A 13,319-nucleotide genomic window follows, 5' to 3' on the forward strand; every position below is an offset into this window, starting at 1 on the left:
AACGAAGTCCTAAGGGAAATTACCTTTCTAGTTACCATTTGTCCTTCTGCTAGATCATAAGCTTTAAAATGATTTCTCACTCGTAAAAAATGGTTGAGTAAGATGGCAGTAAAATATATATTACAGAGAAAGCCTTTATTGTATTAATTACATAGATAATTAACAAAGAGTTTTTTATACGCCAAATTTAAAATTGACAACAGCATTACACATAATAGTATTCTACCGAATGGACGAGAAAATCACAAATATCGTTTGAGGAATGGTAATATAAAATCGCTTCAGCTGTGTAAATATGTTTATTTGCGTATGAAAACACACAATGGAATCGTTCTAGGCGAATGTGATTCCTTAACATTACAGATTCACGATGTAACGCTTTTAGTCGTGTTTACTCAAACATAAATATAACGGACATAACGTATCTGAATAACTTATTCGTCTGTAATGTGTTGTATTGTTGGGCATTTTATCAGCCATGGTAAATTTTTTCTCATGATATAAAGATTATTCCAAAACTTCATAGTTAACCGACAGAAACGACAAAAATACAGTTTTCTACTAAAGTTTACCGCAGTAAAAAAAAAATTAAAATCATTAAAAATGAAAGAAAGAAAATCAACGAGAGATGAATGCTATATTCTTATAAATATTTTGGCATTAGGCCTACTTAATGATTGCATGTTGTCTATATAGACATAGGTTAAATGTTAGTTTTCAGATTAAACAGTCGTCAAGGAAGGGATCTCAGATTAAACTTGCATACTGTTAAGCAATCTCCTAGGTTATATAAGTTTTTTCAAATTATTTTCGTCTATACAAAGTACATTTTATTTATACGTTACGGAAAAGTATTATTATGAGCTCATTATTTATTAATATTATTATTATTATTATATTAGCATATCATACCGCATTGGAGTTTGGTATCACGATCCTTGTGATTTCCTGTAAAGTCAGTTGTTTTATGTAAATAAATATGTAAATATGTATACAGTTTTGTAAATTAAAAAGGTTGTATTTATCTAGTTTCACTGTAAATGATGATTATTAGGAGTGCAAACCATTATTATCAATGGTAAAATAATTACTATCATAGCAGAAAAGGTTTCTATAATTATTATCGAAACCTTCTACGTTAGTAATTGTTTTACCATTGATATGACTAGTGGAATTATTTACATTTACACAATTACACCACATGAAAATATAACTTGTAATTTCAATAGGTCCTTTTCAAGCCAAGAAAACATAATATATAAAGCTATTATTTGTGCTGTCACTTGCATAGTCCTTTATCAAATGCAATATCGTTTTAGGCGGCATTCACATCGAGTTTCTCTAGGTTCAATATTACCATAGATAACACATAACACACACCAAACACTTCCTTAAGAACCAGCTAAACACAGTATAAAGGCTTATTTTTGTCTGGCATATTTCAAGTGTGTTTACTGTCTTAAAATTATGTTTGTCATTTTACTCAAATTAATGGCATGTATATTAAACGATTTATTTATAATTGTTTCACGTCTCCTTACATTGAAAAGAGAACATTTTTAATACGTTTTATGTAAACTCAGCTTAATTTAGGAAAAAACGTTAAAACACAGTATAAACTACATAAATTTACATGATATAAATAAAAAAAAAACAGTCTTAAGATTTGCATCTGTACACACAATAACTTGCATAGTGGAACTTCAAGAAAAAAAGATATCAAGAATTTAATTCAAAATTGTATGCAATAAATTTAAGTAGTTCACACAATTAATTGTTATATTACTTTTTCAACCCCATTTATCAGTATTCAATATCTGGAATGCAATATTCTCACCCAGCTATGCTAATATTCTCGGCAGATGTCGCTTACACTGTATGCTGGTGATTATTCACATGAATATTATGCATATAAACATCTTTCTGAAAGAGCTATATAGATCAACCTCTTTGAAAACACTTATTTACATTCGGATTAAAGAAGAATAACTGTTTTCATTGGTTGAAGACAAATTTTAGCGTCTTTTAAACGACAAATTCTAGAATCAATAAATTTGGATAAAATGAAACCCCTGATAATTCACCAGTAGGACTTAAATTTTCCATTTTAGTTCGATTACTGGTTGGATTAAATTTCATAAGTGAGTGAGGATCGAAAATCCCCTTATGATCCATGTGCTGTGCTTTGCTGAACTTTCCAGGCAATCAGGCAAATGGAAATACGCATAGTCTCTAGGTTTGCTGAGGCGGGAGGCATTTACAATAAATAAACATTACAAAAATCTAAAATGTTTACTCTTAGCTCTGTTTAGCGTTGTATAATTTCATGCTTTCATAGTATTGAATAAGTCATGGAACATTTAATTATTTTTAGCTATTTATTATCTTTGTCCTCTAGATAAAAAAGGTAAATGAACCCCACAACATGTGTTAAAAAAACATCTTTAGCAGCAATTATTATGTCGATGAGGTAGTATACAATTGGAATGGAATTGTCTCAGACGGTTGACATCTATCATAGTATGCTTAGCATATTATATTCTAGTACAATATTGTTATCATGCAATATATAATACGTTGATATGACTGTTTAGTCGCGAATGACCTGGTTATACGGCATGCATTTATAATAGCCTCGTTGCAGAATAACTACTATAATGTTTTATACAAAAACTATTTGTTTGGTTATTTCAAAATAATAACTTAAGCAATTGAGATTTTATTTAGTGTTTAAAATACTTACAAGTAAATTGTAATTTTACAGGGTAAAAAAGTCTTTCATGTTAAAGGACAAGAATATTATATACATATTATAATAGTTTGAAAATGCTTAACTGCAAACATGCACATTTTGCATGGATACTCTAAAATAATCTTATTATACTACTGTATCACGCAATTAAAGACTAATTTAAAAAAGAGCAAACAACATCAACTCATCAAGTCAGCTTAAACATTATAGCAGTTAGTCTGGAATAATGGACTATGAATAATTTAACAGTTTTAAAGAACACTTTTATTGTTTGGAGGTTTTTGTTAATTAATGAATAGATGCTGGAAACCTGACTTTTCTTGAGAAACCCTTAACACGTTTTTCAATAATCTACGTGACTATCATTCGATGATTATCATTTTGTTAATGTGATTGAGGACGGCTAGATAAATTCCTACCTGGATTGTTGGGTTATAGTATTGTGTGTGTAGTATTAGTTATACATAAATGTATATTTTAGTATTGTAGTGATAACTCAACAAACGTAATTTACAATAAACTACAACGTAAGAACCCAACGCTTATAATATTTGCATTAAACATTCTCGTTACTAAAATTTAATACTAAGCTTTTAATTCATAAAAAAACTATCCGAAAAAGTATTGTTTGGTTTTTTTACCAAATTACTGTCTGATATGTAAGAGTAAATTATATTACCTACAGCATAAAACATTATCCGTCCGGTTGCATCAGTTTTAACGATGGTATGTCAATACAGTAAATGACATGACTAATTATGGAATTCATAGGTTAATGCTAAAATTATCAAAAATTGTACGTAGAAAGTATATTTATAACGTTTCGCTACGCAGGATTCGATGGAACTTCTGTCATGAGCTTTTAAAAGATTTTTTAAAGTTAAGTTTTGCAATTTTATAACAATCAGACGTTGAAAATGTCATAATGTGAAGCTTCGTAAGGCTAGATGAACTTCTGCGATCAACTTTTAAAACTTTCCCTCGGAAAATTAAAAGTTTTGTAATGAAAATGAACATCTTTGTTAGCTACTTTAACTGTAGTTATTTTAACTAAGTACATTGTAGTCGTCTGTATTTACTTAAAAGGTCAATACAATTCAATTTCCTCAATTTACTCAAAAATCTATTTACTCAATTTATTCAATTTACTCTGGAAGGAATTAAATTATTTATTGAAAATTAATAACATAAACCAAGGCAAACAAAGATAAGAATTTCACTCAAAGAATATGGTGCACAGAGATATCAACACACATTGATAAATTCATTTTTAGTTAATTTAAATATTACAATAATTTGCGATTTTTAGGGACTTCTGTCCCTACAAGCAACTAGTGTGTTTTATTTTAGAAGAGTACCTTTTATACATAAAGAGTTGTGAATATTGACGAAACTATTTCTCAATGATTAAGAGTGAAATAAATCCTTTACACTATAATAGTTAGTACATTAAAGTTTTTAATACTAGATCCATAAGATACTTAACACTACGTCCAAATAATACAACTATATACATAATATGTATATAGTATACATATACATAAATACATATACATATTATGACATACTTAACCTTAGATACACAACATGCTTAAGGGGTTTTTTTTACAAGGGAGGGTGGTTAGCCCATCACCTCAACCCCCAATATGAATGGAGGACCTACTTCTGGTCAGCGGGTCCATCGGACCTAGCCGGGAGGACTGACAAGCAGATCCACCGACCTTCCCCCCTATCCGCCACCCAGGGGACGCTCCGTATACGCTGAAGTAGGAAAGCGCACGGATACTTTATTAAAAGATACATAAAATACTAACACTAGGCACAAAAGATACTTAATACTAGATACATACCATACTTAATACTAACAAGTTCGTTATAACTGTTATTTTCATCTTCTTGAGGTTTTATCCTTATTTTCTATCTCAAATTGTCTTCAATCGGTTCACAGTGTTGCTGCAGAACTTTTTGATTTCTTCCTCTTGAAGTTTCCCAGATAGTCCATCTCCTGCATTCATCTCCCATATTCCATCATGTTCTTCAACCATTTTCCTATAGCAGATCCATTGGCACTTCACTCTGAGCAATCCAACTATGAGGGTCCTTATTGTTTTATAAACTTCCATTTTCCTCAGAAGTCCCTATTTTGGTTGCTTCCTATAGTGATCCTGCAAGTTAGGTCGTATAAAGCAGTAAACGACAAGAATAGACGAATCATGGCAATTTTTCACTGACCTTCTACTTACTGTAGTACCCTCTGGAATGGAGTCAAGACACTTAACTTTCTTGAGTCTGTACTCTTCCTCATCATAATTTTGTCATAAGGAAAAATTTTGTCTTGCATTGATTTATTGAACTGACGAATGAATAAAATAAATGGTTTCTATGGAAATATTTATTCACTGTACTGTCAATATGCGACTGTTCAAGAGGCTTAGACCTTATACTACAGACAGTTCAAGACATGCGTGTAAATTAGCTGTTCTGAATTATATTTAATTTCATTCAACTACTTGATTCCCGTACGTAGGACGGGCCAACCGCTAGTCCATTAATAATACTACTAAATAAAAGATTTGACTAGGAAGTATTCCATCGAATCGTATAAGTTTAATTGCAACAAAAAACTAATCTCTTTAACCACCTTTTAAAACAGTTGGTAGAAAATACAATTGATTTATTAGACCTTTAAGGAATCGTAAACAACCGAATATATCTCTCACAATCAAACCGGCAACCTTTGAGTTTCAATATCCACACTTGTCTAACAAGATTCACTAATAAAGCTGATGTGTTTTGATCAGTTACACTTATAAATGAAAAGAATCTGCAGTCTTGCCTCGAAGACATGACCTTCTCAAAACTAATAATTATATTGATATTGTAAAAAAATATTTATACTAGAGCTCACCTCGTGGTTGAAACCCTACCAAAAATATGTAATGTACAAACTTCTCTATTTTCACCCCACGCTGTAAATAAAACATGACATTGGAATTTCTTCCGTTTGTTTTGATTTTCTGTTGATATTTTGTTGAACATGGCAATCCATAAGGCCCATGTTTATTTTGATTTAGTTTTTAATTAATTCTTTGTGCTTATTTTTGAGCCCATTTTAATTTATAAGGGATTCTGCACATCCACAGGCAAATATCTTTCTGACAGTATGCGAAGATTTTCCCTGCGATGCCCAGGAGCTCAGAAAAAAGGTTTTCAATAAACATGCTTGTCTATTTATAAATAGAATTAGCCCCATGTTAAATCTCAATAATAAAGTAGAATTTCAATTTTTGACCCAATTAATATAAATATTCTCAAAATACAAACAAAACCAGCACATATCGGAACAATTAACTTTCTTTTGGTACAACCCACGTGTAAATCGGTTCATTAGTATGATCAGGGTGGCTGTCATAAGCTTAAAAAGTTTTTGCCATGTTAAATCTTAATAAGAAAAGTTTATTTTTCATTGTTTACCCAATTAACATAAATATTTTCAAAATGAAATGGTTTCAAAAACCTTTCTTTTGGTACAACACGTGTGTAATTTGGCCAGGCTAGCTGTCATAAGCTTTAAATTTTGGCTTAATATTAAATCTCTAAAAGAAAAGTTTAATTTATATTGGTTCTTAGAGGTGGTCCCGTTTTCGAAAACTCGACCAAAAATATGTAATGTACAAACTTCTCTATTTTCACCCCACATTGTAAATAAATCATGTGATTGGAATCAGTTTTTGATTTTTCTGTTGATATTTTGTCACCAGCATGGGAATCCTTAAGGCCCGTGTTAATTTTCTTTTAAATTTTAAATTCATTTTCGTGCTCATTTTGGAGCCTATTTTAATTTATAATTTATAAAGGGATTCTGCACATCTACAGGGAAATATCTTTCATTTGGTACCAACCACGTGTATTTCGGTAGTATGGTCAGGCTAGCCGTCATAGGTTTTGCAAAAGCTTTTTAATATATAAGATTTGAACACAAAACATGGGAAAAAGGTAAATTTTTGTGAAATCCTAAAGCGTACGGTACTTTGCATAGGTTTATGTAGAATCCTGATTATTGCTTAAGTAAAATTACTTAGGCAACATTATGTTCCATTTGTATAACCTAAAATAATTAAGTTTGTAAATACTGTTGCCTACGTAATCAAATGATCAATGTCTGAGTAACGAAGGACAGTTTAATGAATGTAAATATGGAGCAAGTTGAACGAGAACAATGCAGTATTAGCAATTCAGATCTGCACAAATCGTAGTGTCCTGTATGTTATATGTAGACACATGTGTGTCTATGTGTTCACATGAGAAAAAAATTTAGAGAATTATTAAATCTTTTCTATATTTTTATTGTTCAAACTGTTTGGTGCCATCTCAGCCAATAGCATATTGTTTGGGTTTTAAAATGATTGTATTGTACAAACAGTGGATACCAATCCACCACAGAAGCAAATGTCTTTCCTAGCTATGCCGATATGGAAGATTCTAAAACCATTAAACCTAATAAACTTTACAAATTCATACTAGTTTATGTTAGTTGCTGCAAATTCTAAGTTCATGACTTAAGTTCTCAAACGTACTGTACTAATTATGACTGATGGATAAACCTACATAATTAAGACAAAATACGTGTTTCCATAATTATTTAATCAAATTTTTTTCATTTTTAATTGTCTTAATTTCATCGTTACGTGACTTAAAAACAATGCAACAACTTTCACAATAAACTTTGTTAATTGAGCATGCTTCGACAAAATAAAGACTAATTGTAGATTTTGTAGATCATATGGTATATCTTGACGTTTGAGCAAAAGTAACATTGTTGTCATTGAGTCTGAAGAAATTGGTCATATGTCTGGACGGACCCGAGCAAGGCTGAGTAGCAAAACTCTTTTTAACGATAAAGAGTCAACTGATATAACTATATACGCCAATAAATTTTACTATCTAAAAAGTTTCAAATGAAATTTAGCATTGCAGATAAAATGAATACATTATAAAATTACGTGTTCGTATGAATTAGAATATATATGAGATTACAGATTTGGCTATTGATATAGATAAGGAAACAGATACGAGCGAGCATATGCTATAGCATCTCTACAGCAATGTTCGTATAATTCAATCAAGTCCTTTCAATTGACATGCCATGTAGTAAGTAATACTTAATATTAGTTATGAAATAACAACTATTTTTTCGAATTACAATCTGAAAAAGTCCTGTTATCAACAACTTACTACACAGTATTATTGTATTATATTATACACAGTATTATACTTCACACTGATTATTGGAGGGAATCGTGGAGTTAAAGAAAAATAGGGGACTAAACTAGTGGTGATGTGTTGTGGTTATGAAAGCTAAATGTTCCTTAGGAATGTCTTTTGTTGACACTAAGGTAATTTGTTGTAATGTCAGGACCCGTTGCTTGTTGTACAACAACCCTAGTCCTGTTGAGCTTCACTGGAATTATAATGAATACATGCTCGTAGTGTCAACGTCATGTCCACGATTACTAGATAAATACCGGTATGGATCATAAACATGAACAAATGAAGTTTTTGGCCCAAAAATAAACATGATTTAACATTGCTTAAATGGAACTGCCAAAACGTTCAATACTATTAGTACAGGATTCGGGCCAACAACGTCATTTGTTTATGTTTATGATCCATACAGGTATTTTTCTAGTAATCGTGGTCATGTCTATAACCGAAGTATCATAGTAGAAGCAGACAAATAACGTAGGCTCAAATTTAGGTAGCTTGAAAAATTGTATTTTATAGCACGATTCCATAAACCAAATGAAACGTACAAATTCGTAGAGAGAATTTCCAAACTGTATCTTAAAATTCATATTCTATCCATATACGTGACAAATCATCTTTTGTTACTGCAAAAATAGTTGACAGTAACTTGTATTATACTTGAGAGTAACACGCCGACTCGTTTGGTTTGTTCCTATCTTTTCATATGAAATCAATTTACAGGTCTTCTAACTGCCCAGCAACAACACTGGACTTCATTTCAGTAAATAAAGAAGAAATGTAAAATCCTGCTTGAACTTAGTAGCTATATCATAGTCTAAGCAACAGTATGTTTCATCTATGACTATATTCATTGACTATATTGGTGATTTCATTTTATTGGATGTCTTGTTTGGATTCTCCACGAGAACCGACCCTACGAAACAGTCGATTGAATTTACATCAACCGTCATAATATGTGGTATGTAATTTATTTATTTAGCAGGAAATTATTGTTAACTCTGCTTTTCCATTTGAAAAATTGTTTAGCCTACCTACGACCATTTTTAAATAGCCATTACAGTTCAGCTCTTAGAATTGAAAGCATTCACTTAACAACATTGTTTACTTACTTAACAGCATTGTTTTACTCAATAACACGAGAGTAACGGACCAATGAGGTTTAAGGATTGAGAGAAAAGAAGTAAAATTGTAAAACTTCGAACTTCATATAATCAGCTGTTAACCAATTAAATTGTTAATGATCTGTGCAATTAGTGGTTGATACAATGAGTCGTTGCATCACTCATTGGAAATGAGAGGTTATAAACGAAAACATAACCTCTCTTAGAAGTTAACTGTGTAACTCAGTTCTAACATCTACATCCCACAGTCTGTAGACAGGCAAGAAAGCTGAAGTAAAAGTCAAACACGCAAACTTAAATTACCTTTTCACTCTGTTGACAATAGTAGTCGTCTAGTTAACTGAGGTGTCATATTTGGTTATACCTTTGACTATTAATACAACTTCAGTATCCAATAGTCAATGACAATACTAAAAAATTGTAAAATATGTATTAAATCTTTATCTCATAAAATTAGTATATCTAATTTGAAAGTAAGTTTCATGTTTTTAGATGAATGTATATTTTAGCATTACCATAACCATGTGGAACTGTAACTAATCCATAGTCTATGATAAATTGTATCGATAGTAATTAAACATGCTATTTTACAAATTTTTAACCTGTGAAAAGTATTTTTTTGCTGTGGGACATTCTTAAAAACTACAGGATTATGTTCATAATTAGATGTTTAATTAACTGTATGGCAATAAAAAAAACAAGCATCGTAATTTACATGGTATAAAACGGAAGCATTAATTTTATTACCAAAAGAATGAAAAAGGTTAGTTTGACTTTGCCTTATTGATGACATGTCAATACATCAAATGGCTACTATATTAATGTAAACACGACTCTGATATTTTCAACCGTTGTACTTTGAAAAGTATAGTTGTAAAGTGAAGCTTCGTAAAGTCAGATGGAACTTCTGCGATGAACTTTTCAAACTTCCTTTCGTTAAATTAAAAGCTGTCAGAATGAAAAATATTTTAACTTTGTAAGCTTTTGTTGTCTTCTTGATCGACTCAACATGTCAATAAGCTCAATAAGTAAAAAATTGAATGAATATAAACATCCCAGTATTTTAACTACTACTAGTAAACATAATTCGACCCAAAGTGAAGTAGCAGTTACACGTTAATTTTACAATGAGATTAGAAATAAAAATGTGAAAACCTGAAATAATGAAGCTGTAAGTTGGCTTTGATTGCGAATCATATGTATTAACTAAAATAGTTTCATTAAGCTAAATATTTACATGCATTTAAATTAAATTAATAATAAATCTGTTATTTACTCGTAAAAACTTGTGATCTTTACTAAAGACGTTCTATTACTTCTCTTTATATGAACTGCAAATCCCACAGTCATATCGGTCCATCGAAAAATTTTACTCTCACATTAAACAGCCCTAATCTAGAAGAAGAGGTTTATCTTTCATTTTTATTTTCAAAGCAGGCCAAGCACTTTTTTGTAAAGTAATGCTCGTATAATTTATACATTGACGGGGGTCATAAATAATCATTAAATAATTTATACTTCCGAAAGGGGTCACTAGAATTCCAAGGGTAACATCAACATTTCCTGCATTTCGATGTATTGTACAATGATTTTACAGCAGGCCCAGTAAGTTACAAGTTTACATAGCCTCTAAGTGAGGGGATAATAGTTGAAAGCGTTCAATCAACCAGTTTGCAGAGAATCAACAAAGTCTGAGTAGAAGTCAAACACATTGACAAAACTTAAATTGACTCTTACTACAGTTGACTGAGGATATATTGAGGATATATATTGAGTGGGAAATATCACAAGCGGCTGTGAATGATTAAACAAATACAGTATATATGAGAATAAAAAAATATTCGAAGGAAAATTATTCAGAGTGTAGTTTTTTCCATATTCTGGGAACTGATTACAAAAAAATTTGTTTCGTCAGAGTTCAATTTGAAAAAACGATCTAGGTATTGCCTATGTAGAATCTTGCATTATGCTAGTGATTTTTAAAGTCCTTGATTTTAAGCCTATGCTTTGTTATTGCAGTTCACAGTTTTTATAATACCACCACACAATGTTCTCAACAATATTTTACAAACTTCGTTTGTTCTTAAAGCATTTTGATAAAGACACACATTTAATTTGCACATTTTTTACTGATTGGTGCTTCTAGATAACAAAATAGATAGTTCGATGTATTGGGAACAAGATGAGCATTGTTTGAGACTGGGAAACTAATTATTTGTTTGATAGGAAGTAAACCGATGATGTAGATCTCAGTTTTATATTGAATAAGAGTTACAAAAATTTGCACAGAAAGTGGCTACTTTGCCATACATCTGGAATCTGGAAGATTTCTTACAGTTCCAATACTGGAAACTTCTGGGATTAGTAACGAAAGTAACAAGAAAATCTGTTGATAGCAGGAGCACTAACGCTTATTATTTCATGTTTATTTTTAAACCTTTGGTATTTTTGATTTGTTTATAGAGTAACGGTTCAAACTTAGGCCTTGACATGTGAAACACTTCTAAAAATTCAAAAATTACATTTAAAAAGTGGGCTTACAACTAACATTGGCTTATACAGTTAACGGCATTTGACTGAGTACATATTTAGACACTCTTGTCACGGCCTCCTTTTTTACTTTAAATGAGTAGTTAAAGAAGGCCGTGACAAGTGCTTTTGTTATCACATTCTTAACCCTTAGCATTCGCATTATGATGTCAAATAATTTGCTAATTATATTGCTTAAGCTCGTTCACAAAACCGATCTCACATTTGAATACGACACCTCGCAAGACTAGTGGTTATATTGTTTACTCAAACACGACAACATTATTAAATAGTTGTGCACCCTCTTTATTTGAAAAGTGTTGGATCTTTGATAAAAATGGAAATAGCAATAAATACACCCCCGGTACTTTCATAATTAAACGCATGACTGTTTCTGAGTCAAATTATTAGTCTGAGCTACAAATGACAGTTTAATTCATGCAAATATGTAGCAAGCTAAACGTGGACAATGCAGTATTAGCAATTCAGATCTGCACAAATCGTTGTGTCCTGTATGTTGGATGTAGACGCATGTGTGTCTAGGTATTCTGCATTAGAATATTAATCAAAGAGAGAACATTTTGAGAAATTAAAAATATTCTCTATTTAGTGTTCAGTGTTTTAGGTACTGTCGTAGTTATAGAGCATTCATTGTGCTTAATTAACAGAATTTTGAATGCTTTTACAGGAAAGTTTTTCATAAGCCCAGTATGAAATAAAAGAGCACCATAGCTCAGCTGTTGTGTTTGCGTTGGAAGCCAGACATCGATGGTTTGAGCCCTGCACTGCAATCTAGAATTCTTTATGTCGTATAGTGCAAGATTTGTATTAATATTCAGTTAAGTCAGTATGAAATAAAAGAGCACCGTAGCTCAGCTGTTGTGTTTGCGTTGGAAGCCAGACATCGATGGTTTGAGACCTGCACTGCAATATAGAATTCTTTATGTCGTATAGTGCAAGATTTGTATTAATATTCAGTTAAGTCTAAATAAAAATATCTTTTATCTAGTAATACAGTATCTGACTTTAACTTTTAAATCAGTTATTTCATCATAAAGGTTAATGTTTAATATAGTTTACAAACTTGTATTAAACCATTATCTGGGTACAGCTTTTACTTACAAAACAATCCTTCAAATATCGTATGTTTGGAAATAAGACTGAATATTTACCAAGGTATCACATTTCCAGATTCCCACATGCATCTTCGAGGCTACGTTTATTTGTTTATCCTAACACTCTCCAGTTCTGGTTTCTCTCTGTCGCTATCTCGACCTCTGCCAAGTTTACTACCTGCTAGTAAAGACAACAAAGCAACTTCAGTTGATTGGAGAAGTTTATTTCAGCAGACAATCTTACCTTACCTTCTCTTGTGTATTGTGAAATGAAGTAAATATGTAAACCAAAATAATTTATCAATACGTGAGGAATTTACTGTATCAGGTTAAATACTTAAATTCAATCATCGCCATTATTTTACACGAAAGCCTATCAAGACATAACTAAAAAACCTTTTTTAATGTGTTAAATACAGTCGTTTCTTTTACTGTTCAGTGAACAAATTAAATACTTGAAATTTACTGAAATTTTATATAAAATATTACGTGGAACTCGCAAGTTTGTTAGGAAGCACGTGTTAACTTTTTTTG

The sequence above is a fragment of the Macrosteles quadrilineatus genome, unplaced genomic scaffold (genome assembly GCF_028750875.1).
Source record: "Macrosteles quadrilineatus isolate MER2022 unplaced genomic scaffold, UCM_ALF_1.0 Scaffold_9__3_contigs__length_116548681, whole genome shotgun sequence".
Lineage (NCBI taxonomy): Eukaryota > Metazoa > Arthropoda > Insecta > Hemiptera > Cicadellidae > Macrosteles > Macrosteles quadrilineatus.